Here is a 15751-nt window from a genome sequence, read left to right as displayed (position 1 = left end):
TCTTTTCAGGACTGGTATCAGTGGTACGGTAATAGGCTTGTACACGTATAATATTCTTTCTTCCAAATATAGAAAGAATATTATACTTGACTGCTGCCCTTCTGCTGCAGTCTGCTAATCATTCACAACTCACTTGTTCCACAAAGCTCTTTATCAGGACTGGTAACTTGGTCTGTCTAGGGTGCTACGGTACATAGGCTTGGGTGCGGTACAGTCTGCTGTTCTGTAAGGACCGCTATCGGTCCACAATACATAGGGTTGCCGTGCACTACTGCTGACCGCTGCCCTATACTGCAGCAGTCCTTCATTGGTATAGGGACTGACGTACAGTCTGCTAATCACTAACACACAACCTGCTTGGTCCACAAAAGTTCTTATAAGGACTGGTAACTTGGTATAGGGTGCTACGGTACATAGGCCTGAGTGCGTTACAGTCTGCTGTTCTGTAAGGACCGCTATCGGTCCACAATACATAGGGTTGCCGTGCACTACTGCTGACCGCTGCCCTATACTGCAGCAGTCCTTCAGCGGTATAGGGACTGACGCACAGTCTGCTAAACACTAACACACAACCTGCTTGGTCCACAAAAGTTTTTATAAGGACTGGTAACTTGGTATAGGGTGCTACGGTACATAGGCCTGAGTGCAGTACAGTCTGCTGTTCTGTAAGGACCGCTATCGGTCCACAATACATAGGGTTGCCGTGCACTACTGCTGACCGCTGCCCTATACTGCAGCAGTCCTTCATTGGTATAGGGACTGACGTACAGTCTGCTAATCACTAACACACAACCTGCTTGGTCCACAAAAGTTCTTATAAGGACTGGTAACTTGGTATAGGGTGCTACGGTACATAGGCCTGAGTGCGTTACAGTCTGCTGTTCTGTAAGGACCGCTATCGGTCCACAATACATAGGGTTGCCGTGCACTACTGCTGACCGCTGCCCTATACTGCAGCAGTCCTTCATTGGTATAGGGACTGACGTACAGTCTGCTAATCACTAACACACAACCTGCTTGTTCCACAAAAGTTCTTATAAGGACTGGTAACTTGGTATAGGGTGCTACGGTACATAGGCCTGAGTGCGTTACAGTCTGCTGTTCTGTAAGGACCGCTATCGGTCCACAATACATAGGGTTGCCGTGCACTACTGCTGACCGCTGCCCTATACTGCAGCAGTCCTTCATTGGTATAGGGACTGACGTACAGTCTGCTAATCACTAACACACAACCTGCTTGGTCCACAAAAGTTCTTATAAGGACTGGTAACTTGGTATAGGGTGCTACGGTACATAGGCCTGAGTGCGTTACAGTCTGCTGTTCTGTAAGGACCGCTATCGGTCCACAATACATAGGGTTGCCGTGCACTACTGCTGACCGCTGCCCTATACTGCAGCAGTCCTTCAGCGGTATAGGGACTGACGCACAGTCTGCTAAACACTAACACACAACCTGCTTGGTCCACAAAAGTTTTTATAAGGACTGGTAACTTGGTATAGGGTGCTACGGTACATAGGCCTGAGTGCGTTACAGTCTGCTGTTCTGTAAGGACCGCTATCGGTCCACAATACATAGGGTTGCCGTGCACTACTGCTGACCGCTGCCCTATACTGCAGCAGTCCTTCATTGGTATAGGGACTGACGTACAGTCTGCTAATCACTAACACACAACCTGCTTGTTCCACAAAAGTTCTTATAAGGACTGGTAACTTGGTATAGGGTGCTACGGTACATAGGCCTGAGTGCGTTACAGTCTGCTGTTCTGTAAGGACCGCTATCGGTCCACAATACATAGGGTTGCCGTGCACTACTGCTGACCGCTGCCCTATACTGCAGCAGTCCTTCATTGGTATAGGGACTGACGTACAGTCTGCTAATCACTAACACACAACCTGCTTGTTCCACAAAAGTTCTTATAAGGACTGGTAACTTGGTATAGGGTGCTACGGTACATAGGCTTGAGTGCGGTACAGTCTGCTGTTCTGTAAGGACCGCTATCGGTCCACAATAGATAGGGTTGACGTGCACCACTGCTGACCGCTGCCCTATACTGCAGCAGTCCTTCAGCGGTATAGGGACTGACGTACAGTCTGCTAAACACTAATACACAACCTGCTTGGTCCACAAAAGTTCTTATAAGGACTGGTAACTTGGTATAGGGTGCTACGGTACATAGGCTTGAGTGCGGTACAGTCTGCTGTTCTGTAAGGACCGCTATCGGTCCACAATAGATAGGGTTGACGTGCACCACTGCTGACCGCTGCCCTATACTGCAGCAGTCCTTCAGCGGTATAGGGACTGACGCACAGTCTGCTAAACACTAACACACAACCTGCTTGGTCCACAAAAGTTTTTATAAGGACTGGTAACTTGGTATAGGGTGCTACGGTACATAGGCCTGAGTGCGTTACAGTCTGCTGTTCTGTAAGGACCGCTATCGGTCCACAATACATAGGGTTGCCGTGCACTACTGCTGACCGCTGCCCTATACTGCAGCAGTCCTTCATTGGTATAGGGACTGACGTACAGTCTGCTAATCACTAACACACAACCTGCTTGGTCCACAAAAGTTCTTATAAGGACTGGTAACTTGGTATAGGGTGCTACGGTACATAGGCCTGAGTGCGTTACAGTCTGCTGTTCTGTAAGGACCGCTATCGGTCCACAATACATAGGGTTGCCGTGCACTACTGCTGACCGCTGCCCTATACTGCAGCAGTCCTTCAGCGGTATAGGGACTGACGCACAGTCTGCTAAACACTAACACACAACCTGCTTGGTCCACAAAAGTTTTTATAAGGACTGGTAACTTGGTATAGGGTGCTACGGTACATAGGCCTGAGTGCAGTACAGTCTGCTGTTCTGTAAGGACCGCTATCGGTCCACAATACATAGGGTTGCCGTGCACTACTGCTGACCGCTGCCCTATACTGCAGCAGTCCTTCATTGGTATAGGGACTGACGTACAGTCTGCTAATCACTAACACACAACCTGCTTGTTCCACAAAAGTTCTTATAAGGACTGGTAACTTGGTATAGGGTGCTACGGTACATAGGCTTGAGTGCGGTACAGTCTGCTGTTCTGTAAGGACCGCTATCGGTCCACAATAGATAGGGTTGACGTGCACCACTGCTGACCGCTGCCCTATACTGCAGCAGTCCTTCAGCGGTATAGGGACTGACGTACAGTCTGCTAAACACTAATACACAACCTGCTTGGTCCACAAAAGTTCTTATAAGGACTGGTAACTTGGTATAGGGTGCTACGGTACATAGGCTTGAGTGCGGTACAGTCTGCTGTTCTGTAAGGACCGCTATCGGTCCACAATAGATAGGGTTGACGTGCACCACTGCTGACCGCTGCCCTATACTGCAGCAGTCCTTCAGCGGTATAGGGACTGACGCACAGTCTGCTAAACACTAACACACAACCTGCTTGGTCCACAAAAGTTTTTATAAGGACTGGTAACTTGGTATAGGGTGCTACGGTACATAGGCCTGAGTGCGTTACAGTCTGCTGTTCTGTAAGGACCGCTATCGGTCCACAATACATAGGGTTGCCGTGCACTACTGCTGACCGCTGCCCTATACTGCAGCAGTCCTTCATTGGTATAGGGACTGACGTACAGTCTGCTAATCACTAACACACAACCTGCTTGGTCCACAAAAGTTCTTATAAGGACTGGTAACTTGGTATAGGGTGCTACGGTACATAGGCCTGAGTGCGTTACAGTCTGCTGTTCTGTAAGGACCGCTATCGGTCCACAATACATAGGGTTGCCGTGCACTACTGCTGACCGCTGCCCTATACTGCAGCAGTCCTTCAGCGGTATAGGGACTGACGCACAGTCTGCTAAACACTAACACACAACCTGCTTGGTCCACAAAAGTTCTTATAAGGACTGGTAACTTGGTATAGGGTGCTACGGTACATAGGCTTGAGTGCGGTACAGTCTGCTGTTCTGTAAGGACCGCTATCGGTCCACAATAGATAGGGTTGACGTGCACCACTGCTGACCGCTGCCCTATACTGCAGCAGTCCTTCAGCGGTATAGGGACTGACGTACAGTCTGCTAAACACTAATACACAACCTGCTTGGTCCACAAAAGTTCTTATAAGGACTGGTAACTTGGTATAGGGTGCTACGGTACATAGGCTTGAGTGCGGTACAGTCTGCTGTTCTGTAAGGACCGCTATAGGTCCACAATAGATAGGGTTGACGTGCACCACTGCTGACCGCTCACCTATACTGCAGCAGTCCTTCAGCGGTATAGGGACTAAGAGTTTTGTCACAGGGTCATTTAAAAAATGACATGCAGAGGAAGAGGCAGGCCCTTCCGCAGGGGTGGTAGGGGTAGGGCAGGAGCAACAGGCTTGAGCCAAAGTGGGAAGTTGCAGAAGGTGCGTTCAATTACTTTAAAGGATGCACCAGACTAGGTTGAGTGGCTCGCTCAGCCTTACTCTTCTGCACCCTCCTCATCCTCTCGATCTGCACCCTCTTCTTCACTCTCTGCTATGTGCACCCCCAAAGACACTACCACCAACAACACGACCACCACCACCACCACCACATACCTTCCGCTTGAGTCACTGGAATTATTTTCCGATCCATATCAAGAGGACATTTCTGATGCGCAGCCACTCTTGGTATTGGATCAGGAAGAGGAGGTAGCAACAAGCGCTACTCAGCAGTCTGACGCCAGTACCCAGATCAGCCCAAGGAGGAGGTTGGTCCCCGGTGTTGCTGCCTACTCTACTTATAGCGGTGGGGAAGGTGACGTTGATGATGACGTGTCTAGTGATGTCACGTGGGTGCCCACAAGAGAGGAAGAGGAGGGGAGTTCAGAGGGAGATATGGACCAGCAGATAGGGAGGAGAAGCAGCAATGACTTACATTGCACAGCAGGGACAAAGCAGACTGCAAATGTATCAGGAGCGAGTCATCGACCATGTACGGTCACATCTGGCGCTCCCAGGACACCGGCACATGGCTCCGCAGTGTGGGCTTTTTTTAACGTGTCCGCTGCTGACAATAGCGTTGCCATCTGCAATCTTTGCAGTCAACGCGTTAGTCGCGGTAAGCCCAATACTCACCTAGGGACGACCGCCTTAAGAAGGCACATGAGCAGCCATCACCGAGCCCAGTGGGAGCAACGGAACACACAAAGCCACACTGCAGGCTCTCACCGTCCAGCCTCGTCTTCTACTTCTCCTTCTCCTCTCTCCTCACAATTGTCCTCCACTCCACCTTCCATCACGCCAAGCTCACATTTTTCTGCAAAAAGGCAGGCTTCCGTGGGCCTAATGTTTGAGCGTAAAAAAATGATGACGCCGGATAACCCTCTTGCCCAACGGTTGGCGGCTGGCTTGTCAGAACTCATAGCCCGCCAACTACTGCCATATAAACTGGTGGACTCGGAGGCCTTTCGCAAATTTGTGGCCATTGGAACACCACAATGGAAGGTCCCAGGAAGGAAGTATTTCTCAGAGAAGGGCATCCCAGAGCTATATGGCCATGTTCAGCGGCAAGTGAATGTATCTCTGGCACACAGTGTCGGTGCCAAGATACATCTGACCACAGACACGTGGTCTAGCAAACACGGGCAGGGAAGGTATATCAGTTTTACTGCCCACTGGGTGAACCTTCTGACGGCCGTCAAGCATGTAACCCGTGGCACCCGTGTAGATTTGGTTTTACCGCCACGGATTGCATGCAGGCCTGACTCTTCTTCTCCTCCTCCTACTCCATCCTCCTCCCTCTCCTCCTCAGCTGCCTCCTCCTTTTCCGCTGCTAGCGTCTCTTCCACTGCACCGCCCAAGCTCCCCAGAACCTATTCCACATGCCAGGTGAGACGTTGCCATGCCGTGCTGCGTCTGTTGTGCCTGGAAGCAAAGAGCCACACTGGCCCGGCACTCCTTTCAGCTTTGCGTTCACAGGCAGATGAGTGGCTAACACCGCTCAATTTGACAGTTGGTAAAGTGGTGTGTGACAACGGTGCCAATCTGCTTAGCGCATTGAAACAGGGCAAAATCACGCACGTGCCGTGCATGGCACACGTCTTAAACTTGGTCGTGCAGCGATTCCTTGTCAAATACCCTGGGGTCCAGGACATCTTGCGGCAGGCAAGGAAAATCTCGGCCCATTTCAGAAGATCTTACACGGCCATGGCTCGCCTTGCTGACATTCAGCGGCGACACCATCTGCCGGTCAGACGTCTTATTTGCGATTGCCCGACGCGATGGAACTCAACCTTCTATATGCTTGATAGGCTGCTCCAGCAGAAACGTGCAGTTAACGTCTACCTGTATGAACTCTGCGAAAGAAACGGTTCTGGGGAGCTGGGTTTTTTTTCACCGCGCCAGTGGCTGCTCATGCGCGACACATGCAGACTTCTGCGGCCATTTGAGGAGATCACCAAACTGGTCAGTCGCAGCCATGGCGCCATCAGTGACATGGTACCTTATGCCTTCTTTCTGGAGCGTGCATTGCGTCGTGTCATTGATCAGGCTGTGGAGGAGCAGGAGCGGGAAGATGAGGAAGTCGCAATGCTGGATGAATTCCCAGGGGGGGCTACTCTATCTGAGACAAGTCAACAACAGGAGTCTGATGAGGAGTCAGAGGAGGATGGTGCCGGGGCGGATGAGCAGGAGCAAGAAGAGCATGCTTTAAACCTTTCTGGGATCCCTGTTGTGCGAGGATGGGGAGAGGAGAATGAAGAGGACGACATTATCCTGGATGATGAGCAGGAGCCAGGCCACCACACCGCTTCCACTTTAGTGCAAATGGGGGCCTTCATGCTCCAGTGTTTTAATAGGGACCCCCGTATAAAAAGCATGAGGGTCAAGGACCAGTACTGGGTGGCAACGTACTTAGACCCCCGGTACAAACACAAAATGGCGGAAATGTTACCGCCGTCGCAGAGGGCTGTCAGAATGCAGCACTTCCAGGCCTTGCTTCGAGAAATGCTGCATTCTGCTTTTGCGTGCGCTGGCAGAGGAGCAATTCCCACTCCCAGAGAAGGATTTGCGGGTACCAATCCAACAGCGCCTGCAAGAAGAGGCCGGTTTGAAGATGTGTTGGTGACTTCGGATATGAGGTCATTCTTTCAGCCGACCCATCGACAGGTGTCATCCGGATCCAGCATCAGGGAACGCCTAGACCGTCAGGTGTCCGACTACATTGGGTTAACGGCCGATGTGGACGCTCTGAGGAGTGATGAACCCCTAGACTACTGGGTGGGCAGGCTTGACCTCTGGCCAGAGCTTGCCCAATTTGCAATCGAACTGTTGGCTTGCCCCTCATCCAGTGTCCTGTCCGAAAGGACGTTCAGCGCAGCAGGGGGGATTGTGACCGATAAGCGTACTCGCCTAGCTCACCACAGTGTTAACTACCTCACATTTCTAAAAATGAATGAGGCATGGATCTCGGAGGAATTCAACACATGTGATCAGTAGACCATGTATATGTCTATAAACAATTTTTGGAATCAAGCACACAGACCTTCTTAATTCATTTGGCTCACTTCCCTGACCCAAAAAAGCACACCGTACTATATGCCCCTACCCTCCTCTTTGAAGAGGTTGAGCGGTGTCATATTTCTACTGGGGCTGCTTATTATGAGGGGTTCCCACCATCCCTGTGCTGTGCTGACTTCCTCCTGGGTGTTCTTATTATGAGGGGCTCCCACCATCCCTGTGCTGTGCTGACTTCCTCCTGGGGGTTCTTATTATGAGGGGATCACACCATCCCTGTGCTGTGCTGACTTCCTCCTGGGGCTGCTTACGGTGCTGCTGTCAGCGCTGTATGTCACGGAGCTGCTGTCAGCGCTGTATGTCACGGAGCTGCTGTCAGCGCTGTATGTCACGGAGCTGCTGTCAGCGCTGTATGTCACGGAGCTGCTGTCAGCGCTGTATGTCACGGAGCTGCTGTCAGCGCTGTATGTCACGGAGCTGCTGTCAGCGCTGTATGTCACGGAGCTGCTGTCAGCGCTGTATGTCACGGAGCTGCTGTCAGCGCTGTATGTCACGGAGCTGCTGTCAGCGCTGTATGTCACGGAGCTGCTGTCAGCGCTGTATGTCACGGTGCTGCTGTCAGCGCTGTATGTCACGGAGCTGCTGTCAGCGCTGTATGTCACGGAGCTGCTGTCAGTGCTGTATGTCACGGAGCTGCTGTCAGCGCTGTATGTCACGGAGCTGCTGTCAGCGCTGTATGTCACGGAGCTGCTGTCAGCGCTGTATGTCACGGTGCTGCTGTCAGCGCTGTATGTCACGGAGCTGCTGTCAGCGCTGTATGTCACGGAGCTGCTGTCAGCGCTGTATGTCACGGAGCTGCTGTCAGCGCTGTATGTCACGGAGCTGCTGTCAGCGCTGTATGTCACGGAGCTGCTGTCAGCGCTGTATGTCACGGTGCTGATGTCAGTGCTCTGTATTACGGTGCTGCTGTCAGTGCTCTGTATCTCCTGCACCCTCTTGTTTGCCTACCCTGGTCCCTGACCTTCCCTCTCCTCCATTGCCTTCATTAGCTCCATAGTCCTGAATTGTCAGAACAATTTCCCAAATAAAAAAAAAATGCTTGTAGTTATCGATCCCAAATTCACCTCATACATGTATTATGCTATTGTCCAGGTGGTGGGACTACGTGCTACCCCCTAATAATTACCCCGTGGCCGCAAATTCGACCTAAAGGTTTGCGAAATTCGCCTCCCATTGAAGTCAATGGAGCCCGCGGCGAACGGTCGTTTTCGCGAACGTTTGTGTCCGTTCGCGTTTCGCGTTCGCGAAACGTCCCGTCGGAAGTTCGTCCATCACTAATTTTAACCCCTAGGAGTCGACGAGTGGGCCTTGTCCCTGAGTGGCCACATATTTGTGTACCAATTTGCAGACACAGCTGTGCAGAGGACGCGTGCCCTGCGCCCGCTCTTGGCACAGTTACCAGAGGCTCCTATTCATGTGATCGCTGTGACAGCCAATCACAGTGGTCACGTGATCGTAAACCCCACCCCTGCCTCCCGGCATCTGAAACCTCTTAAAGGAGCAGGAGGAGCCGGCACAAAGGGGTTAAAGGGAATTCCCCAGCAGGGTTGTATATGGTTCTGGTGTAGTACCTGAATATGGGGCTTCACCCTCAGCTTTTATATGGATGACGGGGCCAGTCAGTGAATATTTGATATTCATGGCCTTAAATGATTGAGGAGTCCTTTCCCGTGCAGCTATATATCTCTCTGTAGGCCATCTGGTTGTCTCCTGGTCTCCTGGACTCAGTCTATCTCAAACCTCTGGATGGTGTAGCGCTACCCCTATAGGAGGCGCTTGTATTTTGCCCGGGTCCTACCCACTTTTGCCCCACAGCAAGGCACAAGGTAGATTCACACAGCCAGGTGCACACACTGCAGCTCATTGTCTTCAGGGATCAGTGTAGGGGTGGTTGTTTTTATTTTTGGAGAACTTGGATAGGTGTCAGGGCTGGCTTAGCCCTTCCTTCTCTGGGCTGGCTGTTCAGCTGTCGGCTAATTGCCGGCTCTCATCTCTCTCCACAGTTACCAGCTGTTCCTGATCATGCTCATCTGACCTGCCTACTTAAAGCTGTCCAGCTCACTTCACCTCTGCCTTCACCTTGGTCACATCACAAGAAACCATCTCCTGCGGTTCTGTTTAAAGACTGGCTTGCTGACATTCCTTCTGGCTCCTTATCCTGCTTGCTGTTGCTCTACTTGGATCCCTGACTTCTGGCCTGGCTGTTTACCCGATCTGCAGAGCTCGAGTCCTGCGGGAACGCATGGGAACGTCGTTCCTGTACTATTTTCACAACAGGAACGCCATTCCCATTAGCCGTCTGAGCCTATCCTGCGTATGCTGGGGCCCGCCAGAGTGACTGGTTGCTAGGCTAGGGCCGCTAAGCGTGTAGCAACCGGTCACATGACGTTGGCCGTACACGTGGGCACGCACTGGCAGGAGTCAGTGGGCAGCGCACCTACAGCCTGGGCTACGGCTGAGCAGCGCCTCCAGAGTAGCCAGCCACAGACACACTGCTTGGATCCGGACTGTCCCCTCCCTCCCCTCTGCCCAGTGCCAGACAGTCCTGGCCTCCTGGGGCCACCGCCAATCCACAGCCGCTGCACTGCTGCCAGTTTACTTTTCTCCTGAGAAGAGAATACCAGGTTAGTGTGTTAACTAAGTTGCATTCTGCAATATATACCCTGCCAATACTCTGCAATACATAACCTGCCAATACTCTGCAATACATACCCCGCCAATACTCTGCAATACATACCCTGCCAATACTCTGCAATACATACCCTGCCAATACTCTGCAATACATACCCTGCCAATACTCTGCAATACATACCCTGCCAATACTCTGCAATACATACCCTGCCAATACTCTGCAATACTTACTCTGCCAATACTCTGCAATACATACCCTGCCAATACTCTGCTATACTTACCCTGCCAATACTCTGCTATACTTACCCTGCCAATACTCTGCAATACATACCCTGCCAATACTCTGCAATACTTACCCTGCCAATACTCTGCAATACCCTGCCAATACTCTGCAGTACATACCCTGCCAATACTCTGCAGTACATACCCTGCCAATACTCTGCAATACATTCCCTGCCAATACTCTGCAATACATACCCTGCCAATACTCTGCAATACTTACTCTGCCAATACTCTGCAATACTTACCCTGCCAATACTCTGCAATACATACCCTGCTAATACTCTGCAATACTTACCCTGCCAATACTCTGCAATACATACCCTGCCAATACTCTGCAATACATACCCTGCCAATACTCTGCAATACATACCCTGCCAATACTCTGCTATACTTACCCTGCCAATACTCTGCAATACTTACCCTGCCAATACTCTGCAATACCCTGCCAATACTCTGCAATACATACCCTGCCAATACTCTGCAATACTTACCCTGCCAATACTCTGCAATACATACCCTGCCGATACTTACTCTGCAATACTTACCCTGCCAATACTTACCCTGACAATAATCTGCAATACTTACCCTGACAATAATCTGCAATACTTACCCTGACAATACTCTGCAATACTTACCCTGCAATACCAGCAATGCCCTGCCAATAATCTGCAATACCCAGCAATAATCTGCAATACCCTGCCAATACTTCTCAATACCCTGCCAATACTTATCCTGCCAATATTATGCAATACCCTGCAATACTTACCCTGCCAATACTTACTCTGCCAATACCCAGCCATACCCATCCATGCTCAGCCAATATTACATTGGGGGAGATGACGTGGATATTACAGTGGGGGAGATGTATATTGCAGTGGGGGCTATATGGTGGTGGCATTTTCACAGGTTTTTGCAAATTCAATTATCATTTGCTGATCCAAAAAATGATCCGATCCGTGACTCTGATCTGAGGAATGATCCGATCCGTGAGTTTTTTGATCCGTTGCAGTTTGTAGGATATTTTCTAATGAGCTGTGTAACATAGAATTCGGAACAGGGTGTATTTGTGTTAGAAATTCCCTGCGAGGGAAAGATCATCACCCATTGTGTTGATTATTCTGTTTGACAAGTTAACTTATTTTGTTTTTGTAAACTGGCACTTTACAATAAATGTTGTACTGTATTTTCTGTGAAATAATTATGCATATGAGTGTACCGTATATACTCGAGTATAGGCCGACCCGAATATAAGCCGAGGCCCCCAATTTACCCCCAAAAAACTGGAAAACTTATTGACTCGTGTATAAGCCGAGGGTGAGACATGGCTGTCCATCCCTGTGTGTCCGTCCATCCCTGTGTGTGTGTCCGTCCATCCATCCCTGTGTGTGTCCATCCATCCATCCATCCCTGTGTGTGTGTCCGTCCATCCATCCCTGTGTGTGTATCCATCCATCCATCCATCCCTGTGTGTGTGTGTGTGTGTGTGTGTGTATTCATCCATCCATCCATCCCTGTGTGTGTGTGTGTGTGTGTGTATCCATCCATCCATCCATCCCTGTGTGTGTGTGTGTGTGTGTGTGTGTGTGTGTGTATCCATCCATCCATCCCTGTGTGTGTGTGTGTGTGTGTGTGTGTGTGTGTGTGTGTGTGTGTGTGTGTGTCCGTGCAGCCTTGTGTGTGTGTCCAGCCTACCTGTGTCCCAAGCCTCCGTCCCGAGCCGCCGTCGTCCCGAGCCTCCTCTGTCCCGTGCCTCCTCTGTCCCGTGCCTCCTCTGTCCCGTGCCTCCTCTGTCCCGTGCCTCCTCTGTCCCGTGCCTCCTCTGTCCCGTGCCTCCTCCGTCCCGTGCCTCCTCCGTCCCGTGTCGTGCCGATGGATCGCCGCTCCAGGATCGCCGCTCTTCTCGGCGGCCATTCTACAATTCAAAAGCCGCGCCTCCTTCTCCGCCTCCGCCTGTGATAGGCGGAACACTCAATTTCCCAGCAGCCTGTGTTCCGCCTATCACGGACATCCTCTCATACTCGTCCGTAGTATGAGAATGAACGGATGTCCGTGATAGGCGGAACACTGACTGCTGGGAAATTCAGTGTTCCGCCTATCACAGGCGGAGGCGGAGAAGGAGGCGCGGCTTTTGAATTTTAATGTCCGCCGTCTGTCTGCTCGATACGCTGATCGAGCAGTCAGACAGCGGTGACTCGAGTATAAGCCGAGGGGGCACTTTCAGCCTCAAAAAAGAGGCTGAAAATCTCGGCTTATACTCGAGTATATACGGTACCTTTTTTTTTTTTGGTGGGGGAGTGGATCTTGGGTGGGAGTTCCCACACTTTTTTCTCCAGGACTTGACCCCTGCCGATCTGGTTATTGAACTCTGGCCTGGCTGACTACTCGATCCGGTTACTGGACTCTGGCTATGCTTTGACTACGCTTTTTCTATTTACCTTTTTATTTAATAAACAAAAGTGATTTAATTGTACTTCGGTCTCAGTCTGATTCATGGTTTCTGACAATAGGGAAGGGGATTTAGTGGGATACTCCAGAATCAGAACTATTCACAGCTGAGGACATCTAAAGCCCCGTACACACGAGAGGACTTATGTCCGACAGACTTCCGAAGGAGTTCTGCCGGAGTTCTGCCGGAGTTCCGACAGAGTTCTGACGGACTTTTCGACTGAGCGGACTTGGCCACACACAATCACACTAAACTCCGACGGATTCGAACGTGATGACGTACGACTGGACTCGAATAAGGAAGTTCATAGCCAGTAGACAATAGCTGCCCTAGCGTCGGTTTTAGTCCGTCGGAGTAGCATACACACGAGCGAATTTTTCGGAGGGACCGGGTCCGGCGGAGTTCCGTCGGAAAAATTTGAAGCATGTTCCATATTCTAAAGTCCGTCAGACTTTTGCGAATCAAAAGTCCGTTGCAGCCCACACACGATCGAATAGTCTGACGGAATCATTCCGTCGGACTTTGGATGTTCAAAAGTCCGCTCGTGTGTACGCGGCATAACTGATCTCTTAGTAAAGCTCTGGTGAAGTCCTTGCTGATAGCAGACAGAAGACTTCTTCTTGGCATTAGCAACCAGTGTTCCTTTTGGCAGCAAATTTCGATTTTGTTTTAGTCATAGTATTGACTAAAATGAGGATTTTAGTTTTAGTCGCATTTTAGTCATCAGCAATTGTTTTAGTTGTAATTGTATGTAGCACATCCTACGTAAAAGCTGCAAGGGATCCTCCACTCCTTCACATCTAGGCGCACCGAATCTTCACAAGCATTCCAGAGACAAAAAAACAAAAAACAAAGCCACCGACTGTTATCTATTTTAAAGATAAGTGACCTAGCTGCAGTACTAAATAGCAATGGCATGCTTCCATCCCGGGTATATTATGTAAAAAGAAAAGGGGAACAAGTGGGACTTTAGATGAAGCATGTCAATTGAAAATAACAATGTATGAATACATGTGAATAAAATGATTTAGATTTAATTTATAATCAATAGCCACTAGGGGTTGTCCAAGATCGGAATGCATACAATAGTAGTACAGTAATATAATATAAATATGGATATACACTCAATATATTTTCATAATAGTAATCAGAGAATCTCGAAGTATAGACAAATCAATGGACATACATGGATGCAGTTCATAACAGAAATGCATAAATCAAAAATCATAAAATCACATGAACGAGTGCAAACTCAATAAGACAAAAGTTGATATTATCAAGGATTAAAATAAGCTTAGGTAGGCATCCTTAGTTTGAGAACCCGACGCGTTTCTTGGCTTCTTGCCAGTCATCAGGGGTGGGATGCATGTTTTTACTAAAAAAGCAAATAAATATGACAAATGTTAATATAGGCGGAACCTCAGTTAAATAGAGAAAGTATCAAATTGGTCCACTTGATTGATAAAGTGACTTACAAAGTAGCCCAAAGATTGGGCAGAACTTCCAGCAATGGGAACTGTTAGAGCTGGGATAAAACCGTCTCATCCGGGGTTGAGGCAGGGTTCAGACCATCCCCCAACAATGTCAGGGGGCAGGCCAGGGGGAACCGAAACAGACATCCTCAACACAGGTCCACTAGGTACTAAATGTATATGTGTGTTACCCAAATCTGCGAAAGAGAAAAGTGTGACGGGTCACAAAAAAACAAAAAAAACAAAAAAAAAAAAACCAAAAGCAGGACACTGAGTGTTGGATTGAACGTGTTGAATGAATATAGCTGATTGCTGAAAATGTGTGTGAATGAGATATACATGAATGATTGGGAAATAGGAGAAGACTAAATGTGTATTAAATAAGTGGAAATGGATGATGGGGAAATACAAAATCATCCAATTCAAATGTGTAAAAAAAATTTTATGTGCAGTGCTCTGAATGAAACAATGTATGTGCAAAAAGGAGAAAAAAAAAAAAAAGTGCATAAAGCTATTACCCATATGTAGAATTAAGGAGTGATCTCTTCCTAGTGGAGCACAGTGGAGGAGTGAACTGTCTGTCTGTCCCAGCTCATATACCCCAGGCCCTGGGCGGATCCCCGCCAGCATCATGCATGATGTCTTTTGCAGCTGTGAAGAGATGAGGGAACACTCACAGCTGAGGATAATCCATACCTCAGTGGGTGCCCCTCCATCTTGGCTGCAGCATCAGGTGGAAAGACAGAGAAAAAAAAAAAAAAAAAAAAATACAAAAACAAACAATAGACTCCCACCTTGCAGTGTCTGTTGACACCACTCGAGGGGCCCTTTTATGCATGGCGCCGATGCACTGAGATCGAACCCCACCACCCCCTGTGATCCACAAAGGGAGGTAGGGAGGGAGCTGAGCGCATCGCAACCCCGGAAAGATGACTGCAACATACCCAGCAAAAACAGCCCATATGTTCAATTGATTGATAAATAAATTCCAGGAAAAACAAAACTGGAAAAAATAATATTAAAAAAGTTCTCAATAACTGATGGAAACACATATATAAATAATTTCAAACCGCAGGTTTAAAACCGAAACTGGGATTATAAATGAATAGGGATATACATACAGACGAATATTTACTAAGGATAAGGATAATAAGTAATTGTGCAGCATGGTCACCAAAGGAACAGGTGTCTTCCACCCAAATTATATAGTTTAAAGATAAGTGACCTAGCTGCAGTACTAAATAGCAATGGCATGCTTCCATCCCGGGTATATTATGTAAAAAGAAAAGGGGAACAAGTGGGACTTTAGATGAAGCATGTCAATTGAAAATAACAATGTATGAATACATGTGAATAAAATGATTTAGATTTAATTTATAATCAAT

General features: G+C 48.9%; 1 long non-coding RNA gene across 1 annotated transcript; it reads right to left on the bottom strand.

Annotated features, from left to right (window-relative positions):
* Positions 1-13908: 13908 nt before the first annotated feature.
* On the bottom strand, positions 13909-14969 carry LOC143986964 (uncharacterized). The gene is made up of 2 exons (XR_013276581.1): positions 14370-14969; positions 13909-14269 (listed from the first exon to the last, which is right to left on the bottom strand). It is a non-coding gene; the product is annotated as an uncharacterized LOC143986964 (long non-coding RNA).
* Positions 14970-15751: the final 782 nt, after the last annotated feature.

This window comes from Lithobates pipiens, unplaced genomic scaffold (assembly GCF_037356315.1).
Source record: "Lithobates pipiens isolate NorthernLeopardFrog02 unplaced genomic scaffold, aLitPip1_a1.2 Scaffold_18, whole genome shotgun sequence".
NCBI classification, from domain to species: domain Eukaryota; kingdom Metazoa; phylum Chordata; class Amphibia; order Anura; family Ranidae; genus Lithobates; species Lithobates pipiens.
This window is presented reverse-complemented; position numbering and strand designations above follow the sequence as displayed.